The following is a 22,140-nucleotide window of genomic DNA, read 5'->3' as shown; positions in this document are numbered from 1 at the left end:
CTGGGGCTCACGTAAACCTGCATCAAGCACTGCGGCAGTGTTCAATCAGAAATGCTGCCCAGTACCCAGGTGGGGCACATACATGCTCAACACCTGAAAAATATCTGTTCTGATTTGGGCTTCAGGAGAAGAGTTAATGTCTCCTTCATCTTTCTCTCTAGCAATCAGCCATGACTGCCTTTGCACTGTCCATGCTCTCAGCCCACCACCTCGTCCCCCTGCCATTGCAGTGGCTAACACTGGAGACGAAGACCAAGACACCACAGCCTTTCTCCAGTACCTCTCAAATCAGCACAGACAAGGACAAAGGCCTCAATCCACAACTGCTGATGACGGACCCTGGCCACATGGGATGGCCAGACATACCTGCCCAGCTATCTGCAGGCGAAGAGGCTCAGAAGAGGTTTGGGGGCCTGAAGGACATCTTGCTCCCATGTGCATATGGGCAGGCTATTTCTGCTCCATGAGTCAATTTTGCCATATAAAATACTTAATTTCAGCCATTCCAGGGTGCTATAGGATGCACAGCTTCCCATCAGCCCACCTGAACTCCAGCCATGCCATTTTGATACCAGGAATAAGGTCACCTGCTTTCCTGCCCCTTAGGAGGCCAGAGCCGTGGAAGAAAATGGCACTTCTGTTTACCTGTTATATTATTTTTTTGTCATCCTTATATGTTTGAAAAATGCAATTATATGAAAAAAGTTTAGTAATTACAGACATAACAGCAGAAAGACCTCGGAACCAAGCTTATTCTCTGGCCGATTCTGCTCCACCTGGGACTGTGCTGTGCTGCGGGCATCCTGTGGTCAGAATCGCAGAGGGGCCATCAGGGAGGGTCTTCCCAGAGGATGGACCTCACGTGACTGCTGCCTGAGCAAGTGGCACTGGCCACTCTGCCTGGAGAGAGGAGTAAATACAGGGCTGGCCAGGAGACCTGCACACTCTGCTACCGGCCTTGTCCATCTTTAGCTTCTAATTTGAAAATGAGGAACACACAGACCAAGGGTATCTTTGAGGGTTAGTACAGACCACAGAAATGCCCTGGGCCTTTCACTCTCTCCTTTTGCAAATTCCCATGTGTGGAAATGCCGTTTGGATAATGAGGGAGCCCGAAGGAGGTGGACACATGAGCAGCCCTGACACGGCTGGCTCCATCCTCTGAAAATGGGGCCCCGTGCCCGGCGTGTGGCCTTACTGGTTCAGTCTTCTTTACAGTGGGAGGTTTTGAGTGCCCAGATGCCCAGTGCCTCCTACCCGGAACAGGACAGGACCAGGCTGACCCCTGGAAGAATTCCATGCACACTTGGCTATTCAGGGAGTTTCCACGCAGCCAAGCTCGCCTCTGTGGCTACCCTTGTCTTGCTGCTCATATCTGCCAGGAAAGGCCTGGACTTGGAGAGAAACCTGGGATTTGGATTCAGTCCTTGCCAGCCCGGCTGGTTCATATCCTTACCTCTGTCTGTGGAAGCCTATGTTCCTGAGCAGCGAGTCAGAGGGGGCATCTGAATGCAGAGCAGGGAGCTTCAGATGGGAAGAAGTCAGAGGAACCAGAATGTATCAGAGAATGTGGAGTTGGGTGCCTGAGCTCAAAGGCAAGCTGGGCCTTGGGCTGGCTGTGTGATCTTGGGCAAGTTTGACCAGCTTCTTTGTGCCTCTTTTCTCTCCTTAATAAGATAAATGTCTTCACTAGTACACTGAGGGCTGCCATTAAGTTCTATGTGCAGGGATCCAAGGCAGGCCCTAGGCCTCTTGGTGACTGCTACTCCTCCTTACAATTTGCTGCCTGGAGCAACATTGGGTGAGAGAACTTCTTAGCGCCTTGGCAGTCCTTGTCCTCCTGGACCCTCTGTTTTGAGGGTGGAATGAGGTGAAGGGCAAGTGCTTTCCCAGCTGGTCAGGTGCTCTACCAGCTGGGCATATTCTAATCCCCCCAGAGTATACAGATCAGAGTTTGATGTGGCCAATGTGTCCAATGCCCAAGTGAGAATCTCTTGATGAAGTTATTGGTGTGGGGTTTTGCTTTGGTTTTTAATTATAGAGAACAAAAGTATTGAAAGTATTACATTTACCCTAAAGGTGTAAGTGAGTTATGGTCAAGTGAAGATGAAATACCATCCTCAAACACAGGTTCCATTCTTAGCTCATCTCATTTAAAGGAGAGAAAAGCCCTGCAGGTGAAACATGGTGGGGGTAGACAGGGGTTCAGCCAATTTCAGTGTTTGGCCCCAAGAAGTGAATTTGGGTTTGAGGACCTCTCTCTGGAAGGATTTTATGACCAGATCTTCCTGGAGATGATGTTAGAAGCTTTTCTCACCAAATATTTATTTTCCTGGGGTGCAACTTCTGCTTCATTCTCTCTTTAACTCCAGCTGTCTTTTTGGACTGAAGTGCAGGTTGCTCACAGCATCCTACAAAGTAACTGTCTTCCCAAATCTCACCTACCTCTGAGCTTCTGCTGTATTCCTCTCTTTCTCTCTCTTTTTTTGAACTGGAATCTATTACTTTGGATGATGCATGCTGGTGTTTTCTAAAGTTTTCTGATTGATTGTGTCTTTAAAAAATAATCTGATAATATTTTAGCTTCTTGAATTTTGTGGCATATTTTTAGGCCTCTGCTAAACCCATTTTTGAGGGCTATGACATTGTTCATGTATGAAGTTATGCCAATAGAAACAAAATGCTGTCATATAGGCTCCCCTAAAACTTCAAATCTGGTCCAGATCTTAGACTGGCAGCTTCTGCTGTCATTGGATCTCAGTGAGACCTTTGCACCCATTTCCTCCCTTTGTGATTCATCCACGGACATCCCCATCTCCTTGAGAACAATCTCAGGAATATTCCTTGCCTTCTTTCGGCTCTCACTCCATCTCATTTTCTGCCGTTCACTGGGGAATATAGAAATGTCCCATACTTTAAAGAGTAAAAACAAAAATTGGAGCCAGAGAGGGTGAACTTGTCAATATCACACAGAGCTGGGAGTGTGGTAAGCCCTTGAAATGGGGCTCAATGACACCGCTACTTCCCAGGGATTCCTAATGTCTGAGGGTTCCAGTGAGCTGAGATGAACCCAGGGCCTAAGAAGAACTCTCTGACCTCCTCACCTCCAAAGCCCCACCCAGTGCACATGGCCTGAGGCGTCCATGGTGATGGTAAAGAAACCTCACCTGCCATCTCTCCCATTACTGCCATGTCCCCTCTCATCCTATTCTGTGCCAAATGTCCAGATGTGATCAATAGAATCAGGAGAAAATTGAGGCCTGAGGGGAGGGGGCCAGACTCTGGGAGTAGAGAGTGGATTGAAGTCAGACTAGGGCTGTTCAGCAAGGAGTTCAGGGCCTTCAAGTGTTGGGAGCTTGGCAGCAATGCCAAGGGGAATGGGGGTGGATTTGGGTCCAAGTTTATGTTCGAAGAATATAAGCATGATTTGGAGACTCCTGATGTTCATATGCTCCCATCAAGCAGAGCTAGGGGTTGCTAGAGGAGAGAATGGTGCTAGAAGTTCAGGTGAGAACAGGGCAGACCCCTGCATAAATGTGGGATCTCTCTGTTTGAATCACGGCCCAAACACTGTGGCAGGGACACTCCCAAGGAACTCAAACATGTATTTTATCAGGGCTTTAACATAAGGAATATTGATTCTTAAGAAAATTGGAAACATGAGAATCTAATTTACTCTGTTATGAGATGCTATACACCTGGAAGAATAGGTTAACTGTCAAATTACTACCAAATTGTTGCAAAAAATTGCCAATGAAGCAATCATACAAAGCTCAGGTAACAGACTGGGTGGCCATCACTCTGGGAGAGGGAGATAGCACTGGAAAAGGTCCTTGTGACTCAGATCAAAGAGAGCAAATGGCAAAGAAGGGGGCAGTTGCTGTTTTCTGAAGTAAAGCCTCTTAGGTGTTATTTGACCATTTGTTACCTGTGAATGTATAATTTTGATTTTTAAAATAAGTAGAAAGGAGCCTCTTTCTTAAAACCAACCAATCTCTGAGCCCCACAGATGGTATTCTGGTTTCTTGCAGGAGCTTCTGGTCCCACCCGCCTGCCCCCTTCTAGGACAACCCCACCAGGAAGGAGGTCTTCTAGTTTCTTCTGTGTGTGTTCGCCTGCTGGTCCTGGCTTGGGCCCCAGGGAGCCCAGGAACCTCAGGGTTCTCTCAGCTGCACTTCCATCCATGGTGCCCAACCTCAGTGCCTAGGACTCTGTGTGCCTGACCTCCTCCAGGCGGGGCTGCTCCCTCCAGGTGTCCACCTGGTATGGGCATCCCGTGGCAGCTCTCCTCTGATGACCGAGTGTGGTGGGGGTGCTAAGGCCAACTTGCTGCTGGCATGCCCAGAACTTATTTGCTGGCTCTTTCAAAGACTCCCTAAAGGCACCATGGGTTTTCCTTAGAACACAGTTCTGTGCAGTCCCACCCATCCTCTTCCCCTCTATCTCCCACTAGGGCTGATACTTGCTTTAACGTCTGATGGCTCACCCAGTCCTTCATAATTTTCACGATGTTATGTTCCTTCCTAAAACCCTTGCAGTTTAATCTGCTCTTGGCGTCTGCTTCTCAGAGGAACTGAGTAACAGAGACTTCAACCCTTCTTCTCTCAGTTCCTGCTGCCCCTGTGGTGAGGTTGACAGTTGCAGACCATAGAGCCAGCCTGGCCTTGCCCAGATCATACATGACCTCTTAGTAAGGCTGGGCCCTGCTAAGGGCTATGTTTTGCACACGTTCCTGCTAGTCACATCCAGCACATCTGGGCTACCACTTGGATGGCAACATTACATTGGAGACCACTGTGGCCGTGGCAGGAGTAGACCAGGTGGCAGTCTTGTCTTCAGTCGTCATGGAAATCCCAGCTATGCAGCACTAGCAGGTGTTCTGTAATGGAGGATCAGATGCTTGAGCTTCTGAGCAGGCCTCCTCCCTCTACTGCCTTCTGTCAGGGTCTTGGCAGCAGCCGGCTCTGGAAGGCATCCCGGCTCTGGGTTCAAGAGCTTGCTGGGCTTCTACATGAAGGTGTGAAGTGTGAATGTCACCTTTTCTGATTTACACTTTTGTTTTCTGCTACAAACTTGGGATGTTTTCTGAGGGATGCTGAATAGATGGGGGTGGATGGGGAGGGAGGCAGGGGCTAGAAAGTGTTCTCCTGGGGCCACCCTCCAGCCTGGGGCATCTGATGGATGAGGAGGGGAGAATCTTTGAGATCTTGTTTATGAGGGCACTGCAAATACCACATTTTTTTCTTTTTTGCAAATTCTAGTGGAGAAGTTTTACCAGGTTGGGAGAGAGGCCTCAGAATTAAGTCCCTGTCTCCTGCCACAGTTTACAGCGGTGAAGCTTCCTGGCCAAGCATAAACTCCCAGGTGGAGTACAAACAGCCTTCAACAATGGCACCATCATTGGTACCAATGGCATTGAGAGGAGGTGGCACTGACACCCTAAGTGGGTGGCACTGACACCTAAGCCTTATGGTCTTCTGCTGCCTGGAGAGCTTTGCCTCCATCACGGGTGCCCACCTTGGGAATTCCCAGGAATTACTCTTCAAAGGTACACTCGGACGCCCACTCTGCAAGGCCATTTTGTTCCCTTACAGTGCCTCTGAAATCATTTTGAAAGAGGAGAATAGGGAATTAGGGTAAACAACGGTTAAGGCATAAGCAAAAGAACAGTAGGTGCAGCCAGCTCTAGACAGCATATAGGCCACATCCTCACTCCTGTTATAACAAAACAGAAGTTTCCACTTCAGCCTTTTGTTTCATCCTGGGTAAGTCCTTCATAGGGTGTAACCAATTGGAGGCCTCTAAAGGGCACCTAGGGGTGTTGCTAAATTATTTTATTAATAGCTTAAAACCCTAAAGAACATTGTAATCAGCGCTCTTGAGCCCTTTACATAAGCCGGCTTCCACTCTGTGGAGTGTACTTTGCTTCAATAAATCTGTGCTTTCATTGCTTCATTCTTTTTTTGCTTTGTTTGTGCACAACAAATCTGTGCTTTGGTTGCTTCTTTCATTGCTTTGCTCTTTTGTTGCTTTGGCTGAGTGTTTTGTTCATTCTTTGTTCAATGCCCCATGAGCCTGGACAACTCAGAGTCAAGACTTTTTACCTCGTAACAGTTTGTTATACCAGAACTTGCAAATCCATCTGTCTTCTGTGTGTGGCTTTCTATGTGGCATAACTATAGACATTGAAGGTGAAACACAAGGGTAAGACTCTGTTCCTTAAGGAGCTCTCAGTTCACTGGATGAGACAGAAGGAAGCCACTGACTCTGAAAGGAAACAGAGTGTGGCAAAGATGGGGCAGAGGAGTGAGCACAGACAGGATCAAGAGAAAGGGGAGACAAACCATTGTCAGCAGTGCAACCTGCACACAGTGCAGAGCAATGTGTGAGCTGAACTTTGGAGAAGAAATGAGGAAGCTGGATGTGGTGGCTCACTCCTATAATTTCAGCACTTTGGGAGGCCAAGGCAAGTGGACAGCTTGAATCCAGGGGCTTGAGACCAGCCTGGGCAACAAGGTGGTCTCAAGATGCTCTATCACTTGTCCTTCTGACTCAACAGACCCAATGATACTTTAAGTGTGGCAAAAGGTGAAACCCCATCTTTACTGAAAATACAACAAATTAGCCAAGCGTGGTGGCACGCATATGTGGTTACAGCCACTCGGGAGGCTGAGGTGGGAGAATCACCTGAGCCTGGAAGGTCAAGGCTGCAGTGAGCTGAGATCGCACCAGTACACTCCAGCCTGGGCAACCGGAGTGAGACCCTGTCTCAAAAAAACATGAATAAATAAATAAATAAAATAAGAAGAGCCTTCCAGAGCAGTATGGAATGGCCAATGCCCCTCCTCCCTGCTGCTCCTCCTCCTGTAGCTGTTTCCTTCTCCCCTCTCTCCTTGCTTGGAACAGCCACAGCGACTCTCCAAATCATGACACTCAAAATGCCACTTCTAAAAAGAACATCAGGGTTGGTGCCTCTGCTTCTTCTGACTTGACCTCCCTTCTCTGCCCTCTTCTGACTCATCCTCCCTTCTCTTTTGGATGTAATTCTTTCCAGCCTCCACACTCCCTTGACAGAAGATGAAAAATTTGTATCTCTGAATCCTATATCTGCTTGTCTGTGATCTAAATACTTTTTGAGTCAACAAGGTGAACATATTCCTCATATTTCGTTATGGAATGTTTAAAACGTCTAAAATAGACACTGCCACTGAGAAAGTAAATTCATGCACCTACAAAGAGAAAGGAAAGGACAGCCATCCACCATTTGACTACTGAGTTTCCACCTGCACCCTTCGACACTTATTAGAACTTTCATGAAACAGTGTGACAACTCTTATTCCTATCAAACAAAACAGAACTTTCTTCTTTGTATGTAAAGAAGTTTGCACCCTCTACACCGAATAAGGAGATGCACAGTTCCAACAGTTATTGTATACATCACTGACCATATTAATCACTCCTCAAAATCCATCATAGGTCCACCAAATATTCTGTTACCTTAAGACTACATTGTAAGATTAAACTCCAACAACATGTATATACAACAAATGAATGGAGGGAAAAATAAAAGTGGTGAGCATATAATATTAATGTGTACATATTACAAATATGCAAAGCTACTACCACACTTGATTTTGTAATTTATCATGAGGCCACGACACCTTTTAAAAAATATATTAAAAAAATATAAAAATTTATTTAAAAAACATTCTTTTCACTACGCTTCTTTTATTTTGTGGAATCAGGCCATGATGGTACATTTGTTTTCTTGTTTCACTACCCATTCCATATTTTCCCGGTCCTCACTGAGAACCTCAATTTGTCTCAGGTCTTTGTCTAATATGAGTGACCTAAATCACCAAAGTCCAGTCCTGAAGACAGGCTTTTCTGGGGAATATGCAGGGTTTGAGCAGCTGAGGCCCACTAAGTGAGCCCTTTCCAGGCACCAAGGGAAATGCCTTCAGGAAAAGGAGGAAGAAAAATCTAACCAAAGATCCAAATCATAGGACCATGTGGACATGGCTACAATGCCAGGTGATTCCCAAAGAGCAGATACTGATGAACTGCCCATGAGGGAAATTCTCTCTTATCAGTCCATGAGAGGGCAAACACACTTAAAGCTCTGAGCAGTTATCAGGAGAAGATGCCTGAGCAGCTTTGGTGCTGACTGTGAAGAAACTGCAGGATGACCAGAAAGACCTGAATCTCCATGCTGAGGTCTGTGCTGTGAGGACAGGGGTGTAGCTAATGCATCTAACTCCACCTTCTACCCTGACTTCAAACTCTTCAAGAATAAACTGCATCAGGGCAGAGGCTGAGGAACTTCAGTCCATAATAAAACGTGAGGCCTTATGCCCGGCAAGGTGTGTTAGAGACTTGCTGGCAACCAAGGTTGCCAAACATGTCAATTCTTCTGGACACAGGGGCACAAGTCATGGACGTGCCAAGAAATGTCTATGCCCATTTTGAAAAATTAACTGGATTTGGAAGTAACTCTGAACAATGGGCTGATATATCTTTGTGGGTGGGCCCTTTTGTGCCAATATACACTGGAGTGGCTGTAATTAATAATACTGAACGTATTGTGGGAATAGATGTAGAGTGTGTATGTAATACTATGTTTAACTGTAAAGGACATTCCCTGCAAGAAAATACAAAGTAGAACAATGGAGAGGCACAAGTACATAAGCGGGAGTAACAGTACGTGTTGTTACACGCCAATATCCCTATCCTGGGGTGGGTCAGAAATGAGAACACTAACAAAGTGGATATTGCCCGACAAGCATCCATTACTAATGGAGGTGTTACATCCAGGAAAGAAGTAAACTAGACATTAATGGCATCTCACAGCTACATGAAGAAGTGCCTAGTCACCCTCTAGATGTGGCTGTCTCAGACACAGGATCTGTGCCAGCACTGTGGGCTTCTTGGGGACTTTAGTGCACTGAAGTTCTTGAGGATACCTGGGCTTGGTTCACAGATGGGTCAGCTAAGTTCAAGGCCAGTGGGGGATATTGGGCTGCTGCTGCTGTGAAGCCCCAAAGGAAATTGCCCAAAACTGCATGGAAAAAGGAACTCTGCTCAGTTGGTGGAGTTGCCGGCCAACATTTGCCCTAGAAACACCCCCCTACCCCCAAAATGCACCTTGTTACAGTTCACTGACTTGTGGGCAGTCAACAGTGGAATTGGCAGTGTGGTGCTGGTGATGAGATGACTGGACGATCAAGTTGTAGCTTCTATGAGGACAAATGTTATGGTGCAGATTGCACAAGATTTCAACCCCCGGTTTGTGACGCTTCTGGATGCCAAGAAAAAAGACCCTTCAATAATGGACATCACTGAAATCCACAAGCTGATCAGGAGACCTGTACTGCCCTGGTGCCAGGAGCCATTAAAAGATGGAATGTGCTGCCCTTAAAGAGAAACGGATAAAGGTAACTAACAGTGAAGCCTATGCACCAAGTGGAGCATACTCATCATGAAGGCACTTTGGGCAAAAAATGTGGCAGTTCCCTGAAATGGTACCTTCTATTATATTTAAATAGAATTTGTGACAGATTGGAACAGAGGAGGCCCAGGCAGCCTGTAAAATTCCCAAACCACATAATTAACACTTCTTGCACTATCTTCTGTGTCTACTTCTGAGCTACTGGAATTTCGGAGTAGCAAAAATGAGCCAGAGAATAGGTGATTCTAATATGGTACATCTTTTGCTGTCTGGCTATGCTTACTGAATTTAGGCAGTTATGGACATTGATGATAATGATCATGAATATGAGGTGGCAGTTCCTAAGGTAGTCCTGGTGGGCCTCAGTGCATCAGTGGGGAAGAGAGAGTTTTTAGGGTGGTACAAAGTATATAAGGAAGAAACTCCTGAGCCACTTAAGGATGAGTCTGAATGTGTGGTGTTGGCTAGATGTGGAAAACCAAGAGCTGCAAACACAGTGAAGTGAATGCTGCAAGGACTGGTCATACTGACCACCCGGCTATGCAAGGAGAAGAGCAACCCTGGTTGATGTGAGGAGAGAACATCTTGGGCCCTGGAGTGTCAGGGGTGGTGGGAGTTGTCTGCAGGGCATCTGGCCAAATTTAACCCAGAGTGCCACCACCACCCTCCACTGCTGGCCAGCATAGAATCTTAATCAGAACCCTCCCAATAGCCCTTGGCACCAGGAAATAGCTTCCAGTGAAGTGAAAGAACAAGGTTAACTTTGCAGACACTCATGTTGTTAGAATTTTTAATATGCTTTTCACCGACTATTCTAAACTCTGTAGCATGAGTGATAATGGACAATCATGTTGCCCTGGACTTCCTGCTGGCCAGTGAGTGTGGGAGGTGTGTGGTTGATAACACCTCATGCTGCACCTGGGTTAGTAACATATTTCACTGGCTTAACTCCAGATGTGGCATCTGGCTATGGTCTGATTGCACTAATGTGAGTAATAGCATGATCACTGTCATCTAATTTTGCCCAAGACAAACAGAACAGACTTGATCTGATACCTTTACAGTTACTTAAAGAACGTAATAATGGTGGCCTGTGCTACCAAGAATTCTTCACTGCATATGTGAACAAGCAGGAGGTGGCGCATGAAGTTGTAGGGGGATGCCCCCACCTTGCAGCCTGACAACCTTGCACATATCCACACAGGCCTTCTGGGTAAAGGCACGAATCACAGGTAATCTGACTCTTGGCAGAACACCCTGTCATCCTCCTGGAACACAGGGTGAGAGGCCTATGAGGAGCTGCTGTAAGGCCATTTCCCACTCCTGTATATCTGCTAAGAGGCTGCTATTGCCTCTTGGGTTCTGATGAGGTGTGAGGTTTTCTACCCCACCCTCTTCAGAATAGAGTTGCATAACAAAGTTGCAGAATTGGATCCTCAGCAGTGGGTACCCTCCAACTTGTCTTGCAGTCATCTGACTCCTTTCATTTCAGTTTTGTGTGTGTGTGTGTGTGTGTGTGTGTAGGGATGTGGTTGGGGGACAAGAACCACACGGAGCTGTCACCTTTGACTATTCTTCCTTTCAGTGTCTACGTCTACGTACATAATAAACAATCTAAATCAAAAAATGGCTTTTGTATCTTTACTGGTCAAATCAGTCATGCTTTGCCCTTTTTTGTACATTTGACAAGTGAAAGTTCTTGCAACTTACCCTCCCTACCAAGAATAAACCAGAAGCAAAGCATCACTCGAGAAATTGTATCAATGAATGCCACAATCAAAGACTCAAAAGAAGTGGTGGTACCTATCACATCCCCATGTAACTTACCAGTTTGGCCTGTTCAGGAGTTAGATGAGTTTTGGAGAGAGGCTGTGGGTTATCAATAAGTAAATCAGGTAGAGACTCTCATTGCAATTGCAGGCTCAGATATAACAACTTTACTGGAGCAAATCATCATAACCCTTGAAACTTGGTATGCAGCTACTGACTCAGCTAAAGCTGTTTTTCATCATACCAATTTTCAAGGACCACCAGAAAGAGTTTGCTGTGACCAGGTAGTGCTAACAGTATACCTTCACAGCATTGCCACAGGGTAGCTCTATTCTGTTCTCCACCATGACATGGTCTATAGAAATACTGAGCGTTAAGCCAGACATGGTGGCTCATGCCTGTAATCCCAGCACTTTGGGAGGCTGAGGCGGGCAGATTACCTGAGGTCAGGAGTTCAAGACCAGCCTGACCAACATAGAGAAACCCTGTCTCTACTAAAAATACAAAATTAGCTGGGCACGGTGGCACATGTCTGTAATCCCAGCTACTCAGGAGGCTGAGGTAGGAAAATTGCTTGAACCCAGAAGGCGGAGGTTGCGGTGAGCTGAGATCGCGCCATTGCACTCCAGCCTGGGCCGCAGGAGCGAAACTCCATCTCAAAAAAGAAAAAAAAAGAAAGAAAGAAAAGAAATACTGAGTGTCTTGACATTCCACAAAACATAATACTGGTCCATATTGATGATATTATGCTGATTGGATTTGATGAGCAGGAAGTTACAAGTACTTTAGATGTTTTAATAAGACATATGTGAACCATATTGAAGGAGATAATACCCACACAAAAGCCAGGGGCTGGTCACCTGAGTGAAGGTTTGGGGATTCAGTAGTCTGGAGAACACAGAAATATCTCCTCCAAGGCAAAAGACCAACTTCCGCATTTTGTACTACCTACCACAAAGAGGCACAACTCTTGATAAGCCTTTTTGGGTTTTGGAGGCAACATGTATCACATTTATGAATCTACAGAGATACTTGTAAGGCTTCCCATTTCACATGGGACCTCAGACAAAGAAGGCTCTGCTCTAAATTCAGGCTATAGTATAAGCTGCTCTATCACTTGTCCTTCTGACTCAACAGACCCAATGATACTTTAAGTGTAGCAAACAGTTGATGTATGTAGCTTCTCAAAAGCATGAATAGGAAAATGACCACCTTGACCACTAGAATTTTTGAATAAAATCCATGTCTTCTACAGATAACTATTCTCTTTTTGAGAACAGCTTCTGTCTTGCTACCAGGCCTTGGTAGATACTGAATGCCTAATGCTTCCCATCACAAACTCACCTTGCCAAGAGATCGGGCATGTGCACAATCTATCATCAAATGGACATGGTATATAAGAGATCAAGTTTGAGTAGGTCTGGAATATATGAGTAGATTTCATAACAGGCACTTCAGATTCCTTTGACACAAACTCCTGTTGCATTGTGTCCTGTCCTTCACCCCATGCCTGTGACCTCATGAACTGCTTCTTATGACCAGTTTACTGAGGAAAACACTTAGACCTGGTTACAGCTGAACCTATGCAGTAAGCTGGCAATACACAAAAGTGGACAGCCTCAGCATTACAGGGGTGACCCTGAAGTATGATGGAGCTGCCTGCCTTGCCTGTAATGCTTCTGCCAGCAACACCATCTGCGGACTGACAGAATGCTTTATCCACATTCACAGGAATCCAGCCATCATCTGAGGAAGCAGTTCATGTCGCAGCAAAGGAAGTTCTGTTCTCACCACAGCCCCTATCTTCTGGAAGCAGCTGGTGTAATTGAAAGGTGGAATGGCTTAGATTTGGTTATGACACCCTATAAGGATGGAGTTCTGTTTTACCTGATGCAGAATCTGCTTTGAATTAGAAGATATATGGTGCTGTCTCCCCCATAGTCAGAATATGTTGGTTTATAAAAAAGAATAGAATTAAGTGTGGCTCCTTTGACAATCACACCTAGTAACCCACTTAAAGAATTTTTGCATTTTGTCTCAGCAATTTTTAGTTCTGATGATTTAGAGGAATTTGTCCCTAGGGGGTTAATATCAGAGGACAGCAATTGCTTCATTAAACTGGAAGATGAGACTTCTACCTGAATACTTAGGTTCCTTATTTTATTGAACCAACAGACACAAGGGATTACTTGACTGTCTGGTGTTAATGATTCTGATTTCCAAGAAAAAATTGGGTTGCTGCTACCCCGTGGGTCAAAGGATGGCTATGTTAGCAACCCAGGGGATTCTTAGGGTGGTTCTTTGTACTTCCACATTCAGTTGTAAAGTTTAAGGGAAAGGTACTAACCTAAAAGACGGCAGGATGATTGAGGACTTGGTCCTTTGGGAATGGAGGTTTAGGGCACTCTAAAATACAAAGACCTGAGATGAATTGAGGTTCTTGATGAGGGCAGGAGAAATATGGAGGGGATAATGAAAGGAAGAAGTCATTGTATCCATCATGGCCTGAATCCACAAAGCAGAAGAAGTGTGGTGAAAAATAAATTAATTAATTTAAAAATTTTAATGGTATTACGGCCTCATGACAAATTACAGAAACAGATATGGTAGTAGCTTTCTATATTTTTTCTTTGTAATACGTACACATTTACATTATATGCTCACCAATTTGATCTTTTCTCTCTGTTCATTTGTTGTATATTCATGTTGTTGAAGTTTAATTTTATAAGTTAGTCTTCAGGTAACAGAATATTTGGTGGACCCAGGATTGATTTTGTGGAGTCGTTAATATGGTCAGTGATGTATACAGTAACTGTTGGAACTGTGCGTCTCCTGTTCTGTAGAGAGGGTGCCAACTTTTTCAGATACAAGGAAGAAAGGTGTATTTTGTTTGATAGAAATAAAAAGAAAGGTGTATTTTGAAACATAGTTTCATGTAAGTCCTAGTAAACGTTGAAAGGTGCAGATGGAAATTCAGTAGTCAAATGGTAGATGGCTGTCCCTTTCCTTTCTCTTTGTAGGTGAATGAATTTACTTTCTTAGGGGCAGGCAGAGTCTGCTGCAGACGTTTTAAAAAATTTCACAACTGGGTAGGCACGGTGGCTCATGCCTGTAATCCCAGCATTTTGGGAGGCCGAGGCGGGTGGATCATGCGGTCAAGAGTTTGAGACCAGCCTGGCCAACACGGTGAAAGCCTGTATCTAACTAAAAATACAAAAATTAGCTGGGTGTAGTGACACGCACCAGTAGTCCCAGCTACTCGGGAGGCTGAGGCAGGAGAATAGCTTGAACTGGGGAGGTGGAGGTTGCAGTGAGCCTAGACTGTGCCATTGCACTCCAGCCTGGGTGACAGAGCAAGACTCCATCTCAAAAAAAAAAAAAAAATCACAACCAATTGAGGAATATGTTCACCTTGTTGACTCACAGAGGATACAAATCATACAAAAGCAGATGGGGATTCAGAAATGCAAATTTTTTCATCTGCTGTAGAGGGAGTTTGGAGGTTGGGTGAGGGGAAAGAACTACATGAGACACAAAGAGGGCAGGGAAGGGAGGCCAAGTCAGAAGAAGCAGAGGCACCTACCCGGATGTTCTTTTTAGATGTGGCATTTTGAGCATCATGATTTGGAGAGTCGTTGTGACCGTGCTGAGCAAGGACAGAGGGAAGAAGGGAACAGCTGCAGGAGGGGGAATGGCAGGGAGGAGGGGACATTGGTCTTCCAAGAAGAGTCCTTGGAAGACTCTTCTCCCACAATCTTTAAAACCTCATTTCTTCTCCAAAGCTCAGCTCACACATTGCTCCCCAGAAAGGCTGCACTGATGACAGTGGTCTTTCTCCCCCTTCTCTTGATCCCCTCTGTGCTCACCCCTCTGCCCCATCTTTGCCACATCCTGTTCCCTTTCAGAGTCAGTGGCTTCCTTCTGTCTCATCTAGTGAACTGTGAGCTCCCTAAGAAAAGGAACAGAGTCTTACCCTTGCTTTTCACCCTCAATGTCTATAGATACGCCATATAGAAAGCCACACACAGAAGACAGGTGGATTTGCAAATGCTTGGATAACAATTGATTTCAGAGGTACAGTAAGGGAACAAAATGTCTTTGCAGAGGGGGCATCCGAGTGTACCTTTGAAGGGTACACTCAGGAATTCCCCTGAGTACACTAAGGAATTCCCCAGGTGGTCACCAGTGATGGAGGCAAAGCTCTCCAGGCAGAAGAAGACCATAGAGCAGCCACCCGCCTAGAGTGTTAGTGCCACCTCCTCTCTGAGGGCTGTTTGTGCTCGACCTGGGAGTTCGTGCTCGGCCAGTGAGCATCTTCAGGGTAAACTGTGTCAAGAAACAGGATCTTGTTCTTTAGGGCTTTCTCCCAATCTAGTACAACCTCTCTGCTAGAATTTGCAAAAGATACAGGCTTTGTGGTGTCCTCATAGACTGGATTTATGGGACATCTGTTGTCTAAGTTCCATCTTTAAAATGACCTTGCGATGACACTGTGCCTTTTCACTCTGTAGGGTGCATTTGTCACCTGCACTGTGGTCCAGGAAACTCAAGTCACCGTCCCCACCATGTTCTTCCTGACTTCGAAGCAGTCTGGTGACCCCAGGCAGGAACTGACTAGCATGAGAGTCTTGATGCAGGAGAATTTTTGAAGAAATTCAGGAGCAGAACCGAAAGGAGGAGAGAAGGTGGAGGTGGGAAAGCTGACAGCTGGAGACTGGGGAGGGCCCTTTGAGGCCTGGGAGAGAATATGTGGATGGTGCGGAGACCTTTCCCAGCATTTTGGTAAAGGCTCCATCAGTGCCCTGTCCTCGTGTTGGGGTCTCCCTCTCACAAAGTATCTTTTCCACCTTTAGCCACCTCCACCCTGTCCACTAACCTGCAGTGGGAACAGCAGATGCAACTGGCGGGGCTGAAGGTCAGTGGGAACTCCAGGGCCCCAGAGAAGGCCCGCACCACACTGAGCAGGATCCAGGAGAGTGGAGAAGGGAGGTCGAGGTCCCTGTTAGAGGAGGGTGTGAAGGGGTCAGGATGAAGGAGCAGCAGGACCTGAGGCCCTCCCTCTGCAAACAGACTTTCTCTGGTGGGCTCAGGCTCTGGCAACAGCCCCTTATTTACTCCCCTCTCCCTCTGTTCAGGCTCAGCCCATCCCCCCTTAGCTGATGGAGGAGGGGTCATAATGGGACCCTTGTGATGTCACTGCATCCCACCCCTCATTCCTCCGTGTGAAGTCCCCCTAGCACTGTCCCTGCGCTACACCCTGTCCCAGAGGGCCCACCAAGTGATAGCCCTTTCCTTCCTTCTAGCCCCTCCTTCCTCCCCTCCATCGACCCCCATGTATTCGGTGTCCCTCAGGAAATGTCCAAAATCTGCAGCAGAAAAATGTAGCTCAGAAAAGGTGACATTCTAACCTCAAACTTTCAAGCAGAAGCCCAGCAAGCTCCTGAACCCAGAGTCAGGATGCCTTCCAGAGCAAGCTGCCACTGAGGCCCTGCCAGAAGGCAGTGATGAGCCCAGGAGGCCTGCCCAGCAGCTGCAGGGAGGGGCGGAGGATTGGGGCCGCATCCATGAACATCTGAGCCTCTATTCTAAAATACCTGTTAGCACTGGATGCCGGGGTTTCCATGGTGACTGAAGACTCTGCCACCTGGTCCACCCCTGTTATGACCACAGTGGGCCCCAATCTAATGTTGCCATCAAGAGTGATAGCCCAGATGTGCTGGATGTGACTAGCAGGAACAAGGAGAAATGCAGCCCTTAGCTGCGGGGGCGGCGCTCCATTTTGCTAAGGAATAGCTTATGCTTTGGACAAGGGAAGCCGGCTCTGTTGTCTCCAACTGCCCACCTTGCCACAGGGGCAGCAGGGACTGGGAGAAGAGAGTGTGGAGTCTGTTACCGAGCTCCTCTGAGAAACAGACGCCAAAACTAAATTGCAAGGGTTTTAGGAGGGAACAGACATAATGAAAAGAATGAGAAAAAACTGGGTAAGCCGCTAGACCATGAAGCAAGTGTGACCCCCAGTGTGGGGGAGAGAGGGGAAGAGGATGGGTGGGACTGCTCAGGACTGTGTTCTAAGGAAAATACGTGGAGTCTTTAGGGAGTCTTTGAAACAGTCAGCAAAGAAGGTTTGGCTGTGCCAGCAACAAGTCAGCCTTAGCATCCCCAGCACACTCGGACATCAGAGGAGAGCTGCCACGGGAGCCCCGTACCAGCTGGACACCTGGGGGCAGCAGCCCCGCCTGGAGGAGGTCAGGCACAGAGTCCTACGCACTGAGGCTGGATGGAAGTGCAGCTGAGAGAACCCAGAGGTCCCCGGGGCCAAAGCCAGGAGCAGCAGGAGAACACACACAGTAAGATAGAAGACCTCCTTGCTGGTGGGTTTGTCCTAAAAGGGAGCAGGCAGGCGGGATGAGAACCTCCTGCAAGAAACCAGAACACCATCTGTGGGGCTCAGGGATTGGGTGTTGTCAGGAAAGAGGCTCTTTTCTATTTATTTTTAAAATCAAAGTTATACATTCACATGGAGAAACAAATGGTCAAATAACACCTAAGAGGCTTTATTTCAGGACACAGCTACTCTGTCCCCCTTTTCTCATTGTCTGTCCACAAAACCATTTTCCATTCTATGACCTGAGTCACAAAGACCTTCTGTGCTGTCTCCCTCCGCCAGGGTGCTGGCCACCCCCTCCGTTACTTGAGCCCTTACAGCTATGCATGATTGCTGCATTGGTAATTTGTTGCAACAATTTGGTGATAACAATTTAACACTTAACCCAGTTTTCCACCTGTATAACATCTCATAGCCGATTAAATGAGATTTTCACTCACATGTTGTGGATTTTCTTAAGAACTGATACTTTATGTTAAAGCCCTAGTAAAATAAATGTTTGAGTTCCCTGAGAGTACTCCTGCCACAGGGTTTGGGCCTTGATTCAAACACCTGCGGTGCCTGGGAGACCTCCCCCGCCGCCCCGCATTTATGCAGGGGTCTGCCCTGTTCTCACATGAACTTCTAGCACCAATCTTCCCTCCAGCGGCTCCTAGCTCTGCTTGCTGGGGACACAAGAACATAGGAGTCTCCAAGTCATGCTTATATTCTTCCAAACACAAACTCAAACCCCAATGTCCCCCATTCTTCTTGGCACTGCTGTTGAGCTCCCCAGGTTTGAAGGCTCTGAGCTCAGAGCTCAAAGCCCGTGGTCTGACTCCAGGCCCTTTCCTCTCTGAACATTTCCCCTTGATTCTATTGATCACATCTGGACACTCAGCACAGAATGGGATGACAGGCAACTCAGCAGTAACGGGACACGGCAGTAATGGGAGAGATGGCAGGTGAGGTTTCTTTACCATCACCATGGAAGCCTCATGCCATGTGCACTGGGTGTGGTTTTGGAGGTGGGAGGGTCAGACAGCCCTTCTTGGGCCCTGGGTTCATCCCAGCCAACTAGTCAGGAACCTTTTGAAAACACCAGCATGCATCATCTGAAGAAGTAGATTCCAATAAAAAAAAAAAGACTGGGAGGAGTACATCACAAAGGAGGGTGAGATTTGGGAAGACACTTACTCTAAGACCCTGTGAGCAAACTGCACCTGATTCCAGAAAGACAGCTGGAGTCGAGGAGAGAATGAAGCAACTTTACTGGCTGGGTTGAAGCCTACTCTATCAGAACAGAATAAGGCTAATGCGGTTATCAAGGTTCTCTTGAAGGAAATAATCCCCTGGTTTGGGTTGCCCCAAAGCCTCCAAAGTGATAATCGCTTGTCTTCTGCCTCCCAAATAACTCAAAGGGTTGCTAAGGCTCTCAGAATTAAATACTATTTACACTCAGCATGGAGGCCTCAATCCTCAGGGAAAGTAGAAAGGGCTAATCAAACTCTAAAACTGGCATTAGCTAAGCTACGTCAGGAAACATCAGAAACCTGGATCAACTTACTGCCCATAGCCCTCTTAAGAAACCATTATTCTCCAAGAGCAAAAATTAATATAAGCCCATATAAAATGTTATATGGGAGGCCATTTTAACTAATGATCTAATTACTGATCCAGAAACGGCTGGGTTAATAAAATACCTAGGTAACCTAGGACAGTTTCAGCAGGTCTCGCGAGAGTTTGGAACTCAAAAGCTCCCCGCACCAGGAACTAACCAGCAAACCAAGGTCAGGCCAGGAGGTAAGGTACTTGTTAAAACATGGAATGAGGAGTCACCTGCTCAACAACTACAACCCTAATGGAAGGGACTATTTTCACTGGTGTTGGCCATGCCTTCCATGGCCAAAGTACTAGGATTAGATAGTTGGATACCTCTTTCCAGGTTTAAGCCTGCAACATCTGAAGCCCTGGACCTGGAACCGGAGACTCCCACCAGCCACTATACCTGTGAACCCGTAGAAGACCTGAACTACCTATTTAAAAGACAGTCAAAAGATAAGTAAATGCTTACCAATTTTCCCTGGTGTAAAATGTTAACTGATTTTTGCTGTCTCACTTACAGATGTTTGTATAAGGGTTTCAGCCAATTTTGGAACAAAATTCAAAATCAGGCCAAAATACTTACCTGTTGTGACTAGATCAAGCCAGCTGCACCTTTTATAACCACGTACAAGGCTTGCCGCAACCCATGGATACCCACCTAAACACCTAGGGATAGAGAGCCATGATCCTCAATAGGCAGGGACAATGCCCATGACCAGTAGAAAGTAGCTGCAGAAAACTGATCTTCAGCCCTTCTGCCTCCCATAAAGATTTATGTGGATCATATCTCTCAGAGGGAAATGAGGCAGGAGAATAGGGAATTAGGGTAGCCAGGGTTTCAGCTGGTGCAGCCAGTGCCGCCGGTGGGTTGGAGGGGGGGGGTGGAAGAACAGCAGGTGCAGCCAGTTCAAATGAGCAGAAGAACAGCAGGTGCAGCATATAGGCCACATCCTTGCTCCCATGATAACAAGCCACTTCAGCCTCTGATTGGTCTCGGGCCAATCCTTTATGAGGTGTGGTCAACTGGAGGCCTCTGAAGGGCACTGAGAGGTGTTGCCGGGTTTTTTCTTTAATAAAAACCATAATTGAGGGGGCTCTTGAGCAGCCGCTTGCTCAAGCCCAATCCCACTCTGAATTTTCTTCAATAAATCTGTGCCCACACTGGCATTTTGTTCAATTCCTTGCCCAATACACCAAGAACAGCAGGTGCAGCATACAGGCCACATCCTCGCTGGACAACTCACATTTAGGACACTCTATCCGGCAACAGGTGATATCATCCTCTTAGCCTGTCAAAATGTTGGTATTACAGGCATGAGCTGCCCTGCCTGGCCTAGAACTGGTTTTTTTGCTGAAAAATATTCCCTTGTATGCATGTATTACATTTAGCCATTCATCAGCTGGTGGACATTTGAACTGTTTCCACTTTTGTTTACTATGAATAAAGCTGCTATGAACACATGTGTAAAGTTTTGCATAGACATGTTTTCATTTCTGTGTATATATCTAAGAGTATAATTTCATTTATTTATTTATTTATTTTTGAGACAGAGTTTCACTCTTGTTGCCCAGGCTGGAGTGCAATGGCGTGATCTCAGCTCACTGCAACATTTTCCTCCTGGGTTCAAGCGATTCTCCTGCTCAGCCTCCCAAGTAGCTGGGATTACAGGCACAAGCCACCACACCTGGCTAATTTTTTATATTTTTGGTAGAGACGGGGTTTCACCATGTTGGCCAGGCTGGTTTCGAACTCCTGACCTCAGGTGATCCACCTGCCTCGGCCTCCCAAAGTGCTGGGATTACAGGCATGAGCCACCACATCTGGCCTATAATTTTTGGGTCAAAGTGTAACTCTGTTTAATTGTTTAGGGGAATTTCCAACCTATTTTATGGTTTTATTGTTCTTGTTGTTTTGAGACAAGGTCTCACTCTGTCACCCAGGCTGGAGTGCAGTGGCACGAACATGACTCACTGCAGCCTTGACCTCCTGGGCTCAAGCAATCCTCCAGTCTCAGCCCCTCAAGTTGCTAGGACTACAGGCGCAAGCCACCACACCCAGGTAATTTTTTATTATTTTTTTGTAGAGATGGGGGTGTCACCATGTTGCCCAGGCTGGTCTCAAACTCCTGAGCTCAGGCAATCTGTCCACCTTGGCCTTCCAAAGTGCTGGGATTACAGATGTGAGCCACCACACCTGGTCACCAACCTGTTTTCTAAAATGACTGTACCATTTCACACTCCCACTAGCAGTGTATGAGGGTTTCATTTCTCCTTCCTCACCAACACTCGTTCTTCTCGTCTGTAGATTTTATCATAACCATTCTAGGGGGTATAAAGTGGCATCTCATTCTGCTTTTGATTGCCTTTCCCTAGTGACTAATGGTGTTGAGCATCGAATTATGTGATTATTGGCAATTTGTGTATCATCTTGGAGAATTGTCTGTGCAAATCCTTTACTCATTTTTTCACTTGGGTTACTTGCCCTTGTTGAGTTGTTAAGGGTTCCCTATGTATTCTGATACAAGTCCCTTAACAGATAGACAAGTTGCCAAGTTTTTCTCCCATCTTATGGGTTGTCTTTTTAGTTTCTTGGTGGTGGTCTTTGAAGTCATAAGTTTTTAATTTGATGAACTCCAGTTCTGTTTTTGTCACTTGTACTTTTCTTTTTTTGAGACAGGGGTCTCACTCTGCCACCCAGGCTGGAGCATGATGGTACAATCATGGCTTACTTCGGCCTCAAATTAGGCCTCAAACTCCTTGGCTTAAGTGATCCTCCTGCCTCAGCCTCCTGAGTAGCTAGAGTAGACCTACAAGCACATGCCACCATACCCAGGTAATTTTTAAATTTTGTTTTGTACAGATGGGGTCTCTTTATGTTGCCTAGACTCGTTTCAAATTCCTGGGATCAAGAGATACTCCCGCTTTGGCCTCCCAAAGTGCTGGGATTACAGGT

General features: G+C 46.4%; 1 long non-coding RNA gene across 1 annotated transcript in view; it reads left to right on the top strand.

Moving 5' to 3' along the window:
- LOC117977161 (uncharacterized) overlaps window positions 1-22,140 on the top strand; it is a 46,901-nt gene that overhangs the window by 2,720 nt on the left and 22,041 nt on the right. The window contains exons 2-5 of the long non-coding RNA XR_004668148.3: window positions 162-13,050; window positions 15,730-17,565; window positions 19,528-21,246; window positions 21,865-22,020. This is a non-coding gene — a long non-coding RNA (uncharacterized LOC117977161). The remainder of the gene's footprint in view (window positions 1-161; window positions 13,051-15,729; window positions 17,566-19,527; window positions 21,247-21,864; window positions 22,021-22,140) is intronic.

This window comes from Pan paniscus, chromosome 21, assembly GCF_029289425.2.
Source record: "Pan paniscus chromosome 21, NHGRI_mPanPan1-v2.0_pri, whole genome shotgun sequence".
In the NCBI taxonomy this organism is placed as follows: domain Eukaryota; kingdom Metazoa; phylum Chordata; class Mammalia; order Primates; family Hominidae; genus Pan; species Pan paniscus.
This window is presented reverse-complemented; position numbering and strand designations above follow the sequence as displayed.